General features: G+C 42.4%; 1 long non-coding RNA gene across 4 annotated transcripts in view; it reads right to left on the bottom strand.

Annotated features, from left to right (window-relative positions):
* Positions 1–10,927, bottom strand: part of LOC146768282 (uncharacterized) — a 65,859-nt gene that overhangs the window by 39,721 nt on the left and 15,211 nt on the right. The gene's annotated exons all lie outside the window — the stretch shown is intronic.

Here is a 10,927-nt window from a genome sequence, read left to right as displayed (position 1 = left end):
AACTTCTGTATGAGTAATTAGTCAAAGAGTGCTGGACATAGTTCATCGTGTTCTTTAAATACTATAGAGAAAAGCCTGTTTCCAAGTAAGGAAGGTGATTGTCTGGAGCAGCTGCACATACTTTAGTCCTGGTGCTACTGAGCAGGCAGGAATTGAATTCAACCTTTAAAATGTAAGGCTAAGGGGATGATGATGGTCACAAAATGCTTACATTCTTGAAAAGAGTAAAAACCACTATATGGATACCTGTAGAAATGGAAAGTCAGGTCTCACAGGAAGGAATTCTTGGAGACAGTATCAAAGCCTACATTTGGACAACCACAAAGCAGTATGAGTTGCAGAGGAGAAGAGGAGGTATAGTTGAAGAGAATAGGACAGCACCAACACCTTGTGGAAGATTATCACAAGAAGGAAAGAAGTTAATGTAGAAGTGGAAGCATGGACTTGTGCTGGCAAATGAATAGCACAAGCATGTAAATACAAAATTAACAGCAACTAGCAAGTGGTATGAAAGCCTCCCAGATACCCAGAAGCAGCCAGACAACACAGGAAAACTTATCACTTATTGGATAAAGAGGAGAAATTACAGCTGAAAGAAAGAAGGATGTTTAAATATTTGTAAAAATGTTAACTGTGAAATTGATTTAGCAGATGATAAAGGCCAAAGCCAAAAAAAAAGAAAAAAGAAAAAAGAAAAAAGAAAAAAGAAAAAAGAAAAAAGAAAAAAGAAAAAAGAAAAAAGAAAAAAGAAAAAAGAAAAAAGAAAAAAGAAAAAAGAAAGAAAAAAGGAAAAAGGAAAAAGGAAGAAAGAAGAAAGAAAAAAGAAAAAAGAAAAAGGAAAAAAGAAAAAAGAAAAAGGAAAAAGAAAAAAGGAAATAGGAAAAGGAAAAAAGAAAAAAGAAAAAAGAAAAAGGAAAAAGAAAAAAGGAAATAGGAAAAGGAAAAAAGAAAAAAGAAAAAAGAAAAAGGAAAAAGAAAAAAGGAAATAGGAAAAGGAAAAAAGAAAAAAGAAAAAAGAAAAAAGAAAAAAGAAAAAAGAAAAAAGAAAAAGGAAAAAAAGAAAAAAAAGAGGTTGCCCAAACAAGTTTTAGAAAGATAATGTTTGAGTTCTGATGAAACTCACACTAGTGTAATTAAGGAACTCACCAGAGCTGACTGAGCTATTAGTGATTATCTGCAAGAATTCTGGATTTAAGGGGAATGTCCCAGAGGGCTGGGAGATGGCAGAGACAGGACCTGTCTTTACTGAAAGGAAAAAGGAGGAGCCAGGGAATTCAAAACTAATCTGCCTAACTTTGATAAATGGAAAGATAAAAGAATGAATAATTAAATAACCGAGTTATTACCCCAAGAGAACAATATGTTGACAAATATCAGCCAGTGCAGAGTTTTTGACTATTTTTTTATTTCTAATAACATGGCAAGTCAGAGCAATTTACTTGGTAAGTAGCCCAGTAATTAGAAAAGAGGCAGGATGCTATTTTTCAACACAATGTTCTGAGAAGTAAAAAAGGAAAATATCATCTTGGAGAAATCACGTTCACTTGAGCATGCTCTTGTGTCAAAAACTGCACTTGGAGATCAGGTGTCAATCATTCACTCTCAGTGCAGGATGACATTTAAGGAAGTCCTTCTTGCAATAATCCTAGTCTCTTCTCTCTTCACCTTTTTCATCAGAGGCTGTGACTGACAGTGAGCTCAGCTCTTGCAGAACTAGCTGTAAAGCTAGAGAATGATCCAAATTGATGAGGGAGATCAAATCTGCAGCTGAAATTCAGCAAAGGTGAAGTATTTTTGAATGCCAAATAAAGTTGACCAAATAAGCAAAGAAGTGGCAGCACACCAAGAAGTGATCTTGGGGATACAGAGGACCAGAAGCTCAGTGTACACACAGATAAGAAGATTAATCTTTTTTTCCAAGTTATCAGTAAAAGGGCTGGGTGTGAAACATGGGGAAATTTTCTTCCTCTGTGTATATAAAAAAATAAAAAAGTAAGAGAAAAACTAAAGACAAAGGTAGGACATCAGCTTGGCTCCCTGCTTAAAATGAGATCAATTCCCCAATGAGTTCAGAAGAGAGCAATGATGATGATATGTGATGTGAAAAACATTTTAACCAATCAAAGAATGGAGAAACCATCTTTGTTCAGTACAGAAACAGGACTGGGGGAGAACAAGAAAGATGCTGTCAGTCCTGCAGCATGCAAGAAGGGTGTTACAGGAAGAAAAGACCTTAGTTGTTCTCTGTGTTGAGGAGAGTCTTGTTTATTTTGCACAAAGATATTTTGAGCTAGCAGCCTGGGGGGAAAAGGAAAAATAAAAAAAGGATGAAAACCAAAACCCAAATCCCAAAATAAAATTCAAAACTTTCTCATTTGATGGATAGTTGGAACAAGGTACCAGAGGAGGCTGTACAAACCCTGTCATTGGAGGACTGCTAGTGAAACAGCTGTCGGGGCTGCAGTAGATCATCTCTTGAGGTCCTTTCCAGTTCTGCTTTTGTATGATCTTGCAGAGTAATTAAGCCTCTGTTTAACATTATGCACATAAGTGACTTGCAAAATAGGCAGTGTTCCAACCTGAGCACATGTTTAATTGCTTTGCTGGTCTGAGGCCCAAGGTATTTCTGGAAGGTGTTAATTTATTCCAAAAATTCTTGCTAACAACTATTCCCCTATGCACACTGACACCTGCAAAAAAATAAAAGCAGCATTCTTCTGTTTCCAGCCTGCTGCATTCCTTCCAAACCATCCTACCCTCCTCTGATAATACTAAGAGAATAAAAGATTCTGTGTTTGCAGCCTTATTTACTGGGCAAAATTATTTCCTCATGTGTTGTAGTTACAAGAGAAACATGAAGTCACTGAAACAATGAGATTAATTATATCAATAAAGCATTAGGGATGCAAAATATGTACATGTAAGTATTCAGAATTCACTCAAAACCATATATAACACATACAGACCCCACACACACTAACAGACTCCCCTGAGCCTTCAATGGCTGGAAAATCTTGTCTTACAGTAGCAGGACCATTACGTTTAGTTGCTAGTATATATCTATGTTTAACCTCACCGTGCCTTGTCTCTGAGGCAGCTGGCACATGGTGCCTCCACTGCCACAAACAGGAAAACAGTTCATAAAGCACACTTAAAACATCTTTGGGGAGCTGAGACATACTGAGATTTAACTGACTTTCCCAAGTTAGATAACCTCTTCCCAGGCCTATAGGGCCAAACCCCATCAGCACACAGCTGATGACTGCATGGGGAGGCTGGGGATGCCAAGTGCAGCTCAAACACCAACAAATCCTCATTTTTCTGTTGGTGGGGGTTTGTGTGTGTGCATAATGAATTGTCTTTCAGGAGTATCATAGCATCAGTCATGATTCTGGTCTTCCCAGTCTGTGTGAGGTGTGCAAACACACAACAAAGGAAGGAGCTCTGCCTAAAGCTTTCCAAGCTGAGTGCTAGACAAAATACCAGAGTCAGAAGGCAAGGAGGAACAAAAGGAAACTGTAAGCCTGGCTGCACTATTATCTGAGAATTGCTGTTGCTTATAGAGCTGAATTTTAGCTCTTGAGAGGTTGCTCTTGGAATGGGATGAGAAATGGCCATCCTTGCCTAAAGATTTTGATGGGAAAGGGAACTGCCAGGAGAAGCTCCCATACCCAGAAAGTCAATTAATTGAGTGTTTATACTTCAGTCAAAAAGTCTTCTTCCAGCCCTTCACTGCAAAGCTCGCAGTGAAGAGACTTAAATCAGGTGCTAAAAGAGACCATGAGATTCAACTGGATCTGGCAGGGCTTGGACATTCCAGAAAACCCCAATAAATGAGGTGGAGGTGATAGACTGGAGGGAGATCTTCAATTCAGCCACCATCACTACTGCTAAGTTTCTTCCAGGCCCAGATCTGTCAGAAGCTCCTGCCCCACATTACTTTGGCCACCAGAGATGATAGTGGATGCCAATAGCCTCACACTGGGCTAGGTCCTCTCCTTGGTTCTCCCCCTTTGGCTGGGAAATTGGGAAAAGGGAAAGGAAAGATATATTGCAAAGAGGGTCCTTTTCCAACTGCAAGCTGGCCCCTGTGAAAAACTTGATGGCCATGAGTGGGACTCGCCACTTTATTTCTTTGATAGAACCAAAACTGACCAATTTTCTTGAGAACATTTTAACACCACCACCAAAGTACTGTGTTTGAGTTCAATTTCTAAGAAACTTTAAACCGAATTTAATTTTTTTTTGGCTTCTTGTTGATATAACAAAAATATAAGGGTTTTTTAGCAGTTGCCCTTTCACTGTGAACTTTCAGATATTCAACTTCACTAATGAGATTTCTCTTTGTGAAGCTGTAGTATTTTAATTCTGATAAAATGAAAATCCTGTCATTAATTTTAAATCTGCAGAGCATATGAATGACTGTTTTCCTAAAAATACACATTTCTGCCAAGTAATTCATTTTTTATTTTGAGATACTTATGTTTTCCAGCTTTCCTGCTGACACATAAATTGGTATTTCCCAGCAGCTCCCCTCTGAACAAAGTTTCTCATGCACCATTCAGTCAGGCAGTTTCAGTTTATAAGGTCTAATACTTTAATTGGTTCACGGGTGAAAATTCTAATAGCATGTGATTAAATCTCTGGCATGTATTAGTTATTATTTCCTTATCAGTAATATTTACTATTTATTCTAGAGCAAATACATTCCCAGAGCACCCAGACTACAATACATTAACCCATTGAAAGTTGCCTTGCAGACCACTTGCTAACTTTGACTCTCAAAAAGGCCCACCAAAACCTTGGGTAAACTTGAAAATTACCTCCCTGATGAACCCTGCTTGTCTATGAGCTTTCCAGAAAAGGTAATTTGCTTGAAGCTCATTACTAATCATCTGCAGGATTAGGAGAAATTTAACATTCACAGGCATAGCACTACTTACAGGGAAGCGGAACACCAAAACATCCTTAGTATACTTTTGAAATTCTGATTATTTTTTCCCCTACTGGGGAAAAAAAAAAAAAAAAAAAAAAAGGAATTTCAAGAGCACCAGACCTGCTGTGATTCTTTGCATGGTGGAGAACAGGCAAAAAGAATGTTATAACTGGAGATGGCAAGGGAGATTAAGAAAAGGAGGGGGAGTTTTCTTGGAAAAGGCAGTAGACTAAAACCAAGGCTTTCCTTAGGGACCTATTGTTTTTTGCTTGCTTTTGATGAAGAACACAGAAAGCATTTTTTCTCCTTGGGTGCAGTAAAGAACCTCTAGCCTAGGGAGGCACACCCTAGGATGGTAAGTGGGCTGGTGGAAGGAGTGCTCTTCCTCTTCCAGATTAATGACCACTTCTCAAATGAAGTCGGAGCTGTTGGCTATTGTGCAGTGTGTACTTCTATTTTTTTCCTTTCTTTCCCCATATTATTATTTTTATTTTATTCTTGGCAAAAGCAATTGAGAGAGTCTTGGTTTTATTGCACTTTGACACGAGTGTCAACACCTTGAAATATTTCACAAAATGGAATTCCTGCTGCCCGCCAAGCCCTATAATCAACACCCCAAAGTTTCTTCAGACACCTATCTCTGCAGAAAGTCTGCAAATCCTTAGGTTAAGTGATGAGCTAATATACATGGGCTTGCAGAGGAAAGTTGGCACATAGTGGCTCAAAGCCCAGTTTTGAGGGGAAACAACTCTTCAGGCAGTGAAGCTGTGAGTGCCTGGTGAATCCATGGTCCTAGAGGTCTTGTCCTCTGAATTCAGCCCAGTAACTGTTTAAGCAAATAGCAACCCTGCACCACAGAGCATATGGGAGGGTAACTGAGTGAGTGTGATGAGTGAGGGGCAGCAAGGGCAAAGAAATCCCATTTGTAGTTATACAATCAGAGACTCATTTTGGTCAGGGAAGACCTCTAGGATTACTGAGTCCAACCACAGCACTGTCAAGTCCACTACTAAACCCCAAGTGCCAGATCCACAGGCCCTTTACAGACTATGCAGGGATGGTGACTCCCTCACTTCCTTGGGCAGTCTGTTCCAATGCTGGACTATCCTCTCCATGAAAAGATTTTTCCTAATATTGAATCTAAGCCTCTCCAGGTGCAACTTGAAGCCATTTCTGGTCCTTTCATTTGTTACCTGGGAGAAGAGACCAACCCGCACCTGGCTACAGCCTCCTTTCAGGTGGTTGTAGACAGCGATCAGGTCCCCCCTGAGCCTCTTCTTCTCCAGGCTAAACACCCCCAACTCCAACAGCTACTCCTTATAGGACTTGTGCTCCAGGCCCTTCCCCAGCTTTGTTGCCCTTCTCTGGACCTTCTCCAGCACCTCAGTGTTGTTCTTGTAGTGAGGGGCCCAAAACTGAACCCAGGATTCGAGGTGTGGCCTCACCAGTGCTGAGTACTAGTGAGGAGGATGATCACTGTCTTGGTCCTGCTGGCCACACTGGTTCTGATCCAGGCCATTGGCCTTCCTGGCCACCTGGGCACATGTTGGCTCCTGTTCAGACACTGTTCTGACCTGCACCCCCAAGTCCTTTTCCTCCTGGCAGCTTTCAAGACACTCTGCCCAAGATTCAAGTGCAGGGGGTGGTTGTGACCTTACTGAACCTCATACCATTGGCCTTAGCCCATCAATCCAGCCTGTCCAGACCCTTCCATAGAGCCTTCCTGCCCTCCAGCAGATCAACACTCCTGCCTGACTTGGTGTTACCTGCGAACTGACTGAGGGTGCACTTGATCTCCTCATCCAGATCATTGTTAAATTATTAAACAGGTCTGGCCCCTACACTGAGTCTTGGGGGTTACCAATTGTTTCAGCCACCCACTGGATGTAATTCCATTCACCACCACCCTCTGGGGCTAACCATCCAGCCAGTTTTTTACCCAGCGAACAGTACATCCATCTAAACCATGAACATCCAGAGTCTCCAGGAGAATGTTGTGGGAAACTTTGTGTCAGAGAATAAATTCCAGGTAGACAAATTCCACAGCTCTTTACTCATCTGCTAAGGTTAGTGGTTGTTCTCCAGCAAAAGCCATGATGAGCTGCAACCAACCTGTTTGAAGGCACAGCCTTTCTGCCTTGCCTCAAGGACATTTTTAGGGGAAGGGCACATCTACATACACAACTTTTCATCAAAAGCTGCATCTATTCAACTTTTTGGGTTCTGAAGGCCTGAATGGGAGCCCTCACCTCTGCCCCTTGCCGTGATGATGGGCTTTCATTCCTGGTATTGGGATGCAGCCCCATCCAGCGAGGCTGATGGACACCCAGGGACACATGAACTCTCCTCTGAAGGATTTCTTTTATTGTTGTTCTCCCCTTTTTTTTTCTTGTTTTGTTATTCTTAGCACATAAAGGAGAAGTCCTTCAGAGAGAGCCTGCCGGAAGAGCCAAGACACATTCAAATGCTCTCTTTTCATTGTTCCCAGAAGATTAATGACACGTAGGCCAATGGGCCCGTAGCCCTGTTCCCGTAGCCTGCATGCCAAGGGGGAACAAATGAAAGCATGTAACTGGAATTTCCACTCAGCTTGTCTCAACAGCACACGAAAAACTAGGACAAATCAAATTACAGCTACAGAATACAACAAAGAAGTTGCCCTCTCAAAATAAACAAACAAGTAAATGAATAGGAGAGTGCCCCAAATTTAATTGGTGAAGTCAGGCAATGATAGCTGTTTCACATCTGGGCTGTACTTTCATTTGGCTGGAGGCGTTTTCATGCCTGTGCTGAACTCCAGCCACCAGTGAAGATCTGGTGGACTTGGAATGTTATTCAAGCTGGGCAGCCTGCTGCTGGCTTCCCATGGCCAGCTCCCCATGGCTGCTCGCTGCTTCCATAACCCAGTCACATGAGGCCCCCTCTGTCCCATCCCTGCTAAGAGCAGGTGTCCCTTGTGTTTGTCCCAAAGTGCTGTGACCAAAGCCGGCTGGCGGATAAACTGCTGTGTGGAAGCCTGTCAGTCAGAGCCATGGGTGTCCCCCTCAGGCAAGGTGGCTTCTTCATTCCAGGCTGCCAGCCAGCACAGGGGAAAGACAGTCACTCACTCTGAAGGGTGTCAGCAGGCTGCATGCCTCAAAAGCAAGTGTTAAATAAATGTACAGGTCTGGGGTCAGTGTTTTGTTGTCCAACTATTTCTCCCAAAACTCTCACCATAGTTTGTCAAGTTGCTGGTTTGGGGAGTTTGGAAAAAGAAAGATCAACAGAGACATAAAGTAGAACCAGCAGAGTAAGATGAAACTCCAAAAACCTGGGGAATGAAGGAAGGCAGGGTGCAGTCCCTGAAGAGAACCACGGAGCCTGACTACCCTTGTCAATGCAGCTGTGCTGGTGCCAAATCCTCTCCTTACCAGTTGCTGAGAGGGCCCCACTAAGCCCCTGCTCCCTCCACAGCCACAGGTGAGCTAGAGCCAGAAATGAAAAAGCAAATTTCTGTCTGTAGCTGAGCTGTCAGACACTTTGCTTCTAAAAGGACGAAATTTTGAGTGCTATTTCCCCATGTTTTCTGACTAACCCATCTCATCTTTTTCCTGGCATGCAATTCAACCTCCAGTTGGGAAACAACAAAAACAACCCTAAACCCACCAAAAACAAATTCCACCACAACTGAACTCTGCTTCTACCAAGCAGACTCAGGTAGTCCCCAATATGAAAAACAGCTGCTGGCACCTAAAATGTGCCCTGGAAATCCCTCCTACATACTATTATTAGGCTTTGTAACCTGACCTAATGCAGCAGAAGTGGTGTTTTTGGCTCATTTCTACATTAAATAACACTTACTAGATATGGTGAGTGAAATGCCCCAATCTTGGGCACAGTTAATAATTCTCCCTCCACTCCTCCCAGCAAATCCAGCCAACCAGCCAGAGGTTCAGCACACAAGAGGATGTGTTGATCCCTGGTACCAAAAAATATCACTCTTTACCCTATATTTACAGCAGTACAACAGTTATAAATAAATGTAGTAACAAGCTATCTTTGTCTGTATTCCAGTCTATTTTTTCAATTATTTTTTTCTTCCTTTAAACATAACTTTTCAGATGTACCATTTAGAACAAGCCTCTACATTACTAGCTTTCTTTTAAATCAAATGTAAACTGAAGTCATACCTGTGATACAACTTTCTTTGAGTCTCATTAAGAAGTGGTAGTTAAGATCTATACTGAAAAATGGCTTTATTCACACTGCATTTGCTTAAATCTGACTCACAGACCCAGAGCTACAGGAAACCAGTTTAGTTGCTTCCACTGAATTTTCTCCTGGGGAAACCAGAGAAGAAACCATAAAGCAATGTCTGTTTATTGTGGCTGAGCGACATCTGTCAAAAGCCAAATGTTTTTCAGACATGGCTGCCCACAGGCAAATGTTATCAACAGCTCAATGACTGCACTGATTTTTCCAAGGTTGCAGCATTGGCAATCACTGCAGTCAGGCAGTGCCTGAAAATATCAAACCCACTCCTTGTGTCCATTACCAAGCAGTGACGTGAGGCGCAAGAGTCAGGCAAACCATGCTTAAAATAACAGTTAGCATCACTGCCCAACTCCTACACCAACAGATCCTTTCTGGTGACCTACTTTTCCTCCTTTCTTCTGCCTCTGATAAGATCCCATGGATCAAACCAGTTGATGTTTCGCCTGTCACTGCAGTCCTGGCTGTCAGAGCACACTGTCCATATCCAGCAGTTGTGCCACATGGAACACAGTACTGGTCCAATTCTCACAGATGCCAAAGGGTGGGTTAGTGCAGTGGTCAGTCTGCAAGGGCTGTCTGGCCCTGAATTATTGTTTTTGAGAGGAGGAAGGCCCATGTGTTAAGAAAACATCCAGTCCTGTGTTAGTCAAGAAGCTATCGCAGGAGAGGTTTGTTCCAAATCAGCGTGGGGAACACACGCACACCTCCCTGTGTGTGGGGCGCACGCATGCCACACACAGCAAGGAAACATGCCACAGCACTTAACTGCTTTGGTACGCGTGAAGTTTGAGCAAGAGGTCCAGCAAAACAGAGAGATGGAGCAGCAGGCACATGGATATTATGAGATGTTATTGAGCTTCAGCCACTGCTGATTTCTCAGTCTCTCCACCACATATTCTCTAAAAAAGATGTGCTTCCAGCCCTCCACAGCTCAAGGAGCTGAGCCCATCAAGACAGGTCAGAGGGAGGACATTCACCCTCGGGAGGCACCCGAGTCCCCATGGTTTTTGTGATTTATGATCTCTCTGCTTGCTGTAGCCAGTGTTCAGAGCAAGTGAGTGAATGTCGCCTGTGTCCCTATCCCCACGTGCCTTTGTTCTCCAGAAATAGCACTGAACAACACATTGGAAGATTGCAGTCTGTGCTAAGATTTATTTAACTTTTTCCCCCTCTTCTTTTTTCCCTTTTTTCCTCCTCAAAGGAGGTCTCTCGGCGTGTTCCGGTGGTTATTGTTCTCGGGCCATGCAAGGGCAGTGCCCCAGAGGGGCCGGGTCAGAGTCTGATGTGTTCCACACCCACATTCCCCGCTCGTGGGAGATGGATGTCTCCTCATGGCCTATGTTTGCACAACTTACTGTATATTTCCATAGAAGGACAATGAGCATCTACCTAAGCATAAGAAGCCTCCCAGATGACAAACATTGTTACATTCGCACCCAAAACAAGGGATTTGCGAAATACAGAAATTCCCTTCATGCTTCTCCTCTGAGGTTTTGCTGGGACTTTTTTTCCCTGCTTTAAGCAACAAAGTCATTGTATGAGTAATATTGTCCCATACTTTTTTTTTTGTTGTCATTCATTTCTGCTTCCTATGATTTTCTTATCAGACAAGCTTCCAGAGTTCTGGAAAAGGATTTGCATACAAATTGCCTCTTCCACATGTGCGTAATCTCTTCAGTTTTCAAATGAAAAAGCAACAAGTTTTCAATTTCAGATTAAATTGAAATTTATGAGCTG

The sequence above is a fragment of the Lonchura striata genome, chromosome 2 (genome assembly GCF_050655825.1).
Source record: "Lonchura striata isolate lonStrDom1 chromosome 2, ASM5065582v1, whole genome shotgun sequence".
Taxonomy (NCBI): domain Eukaryota; kingdom Metazoa; phylum Chordata; class Aves; order Passeriformes; family Estrildidae; genus Lonchura; species Lonchura striata.
Note: the sequence above shows the minus strand (reverse complement) of the source record. Positions and strands in the feature narration are given on the sequence as shown.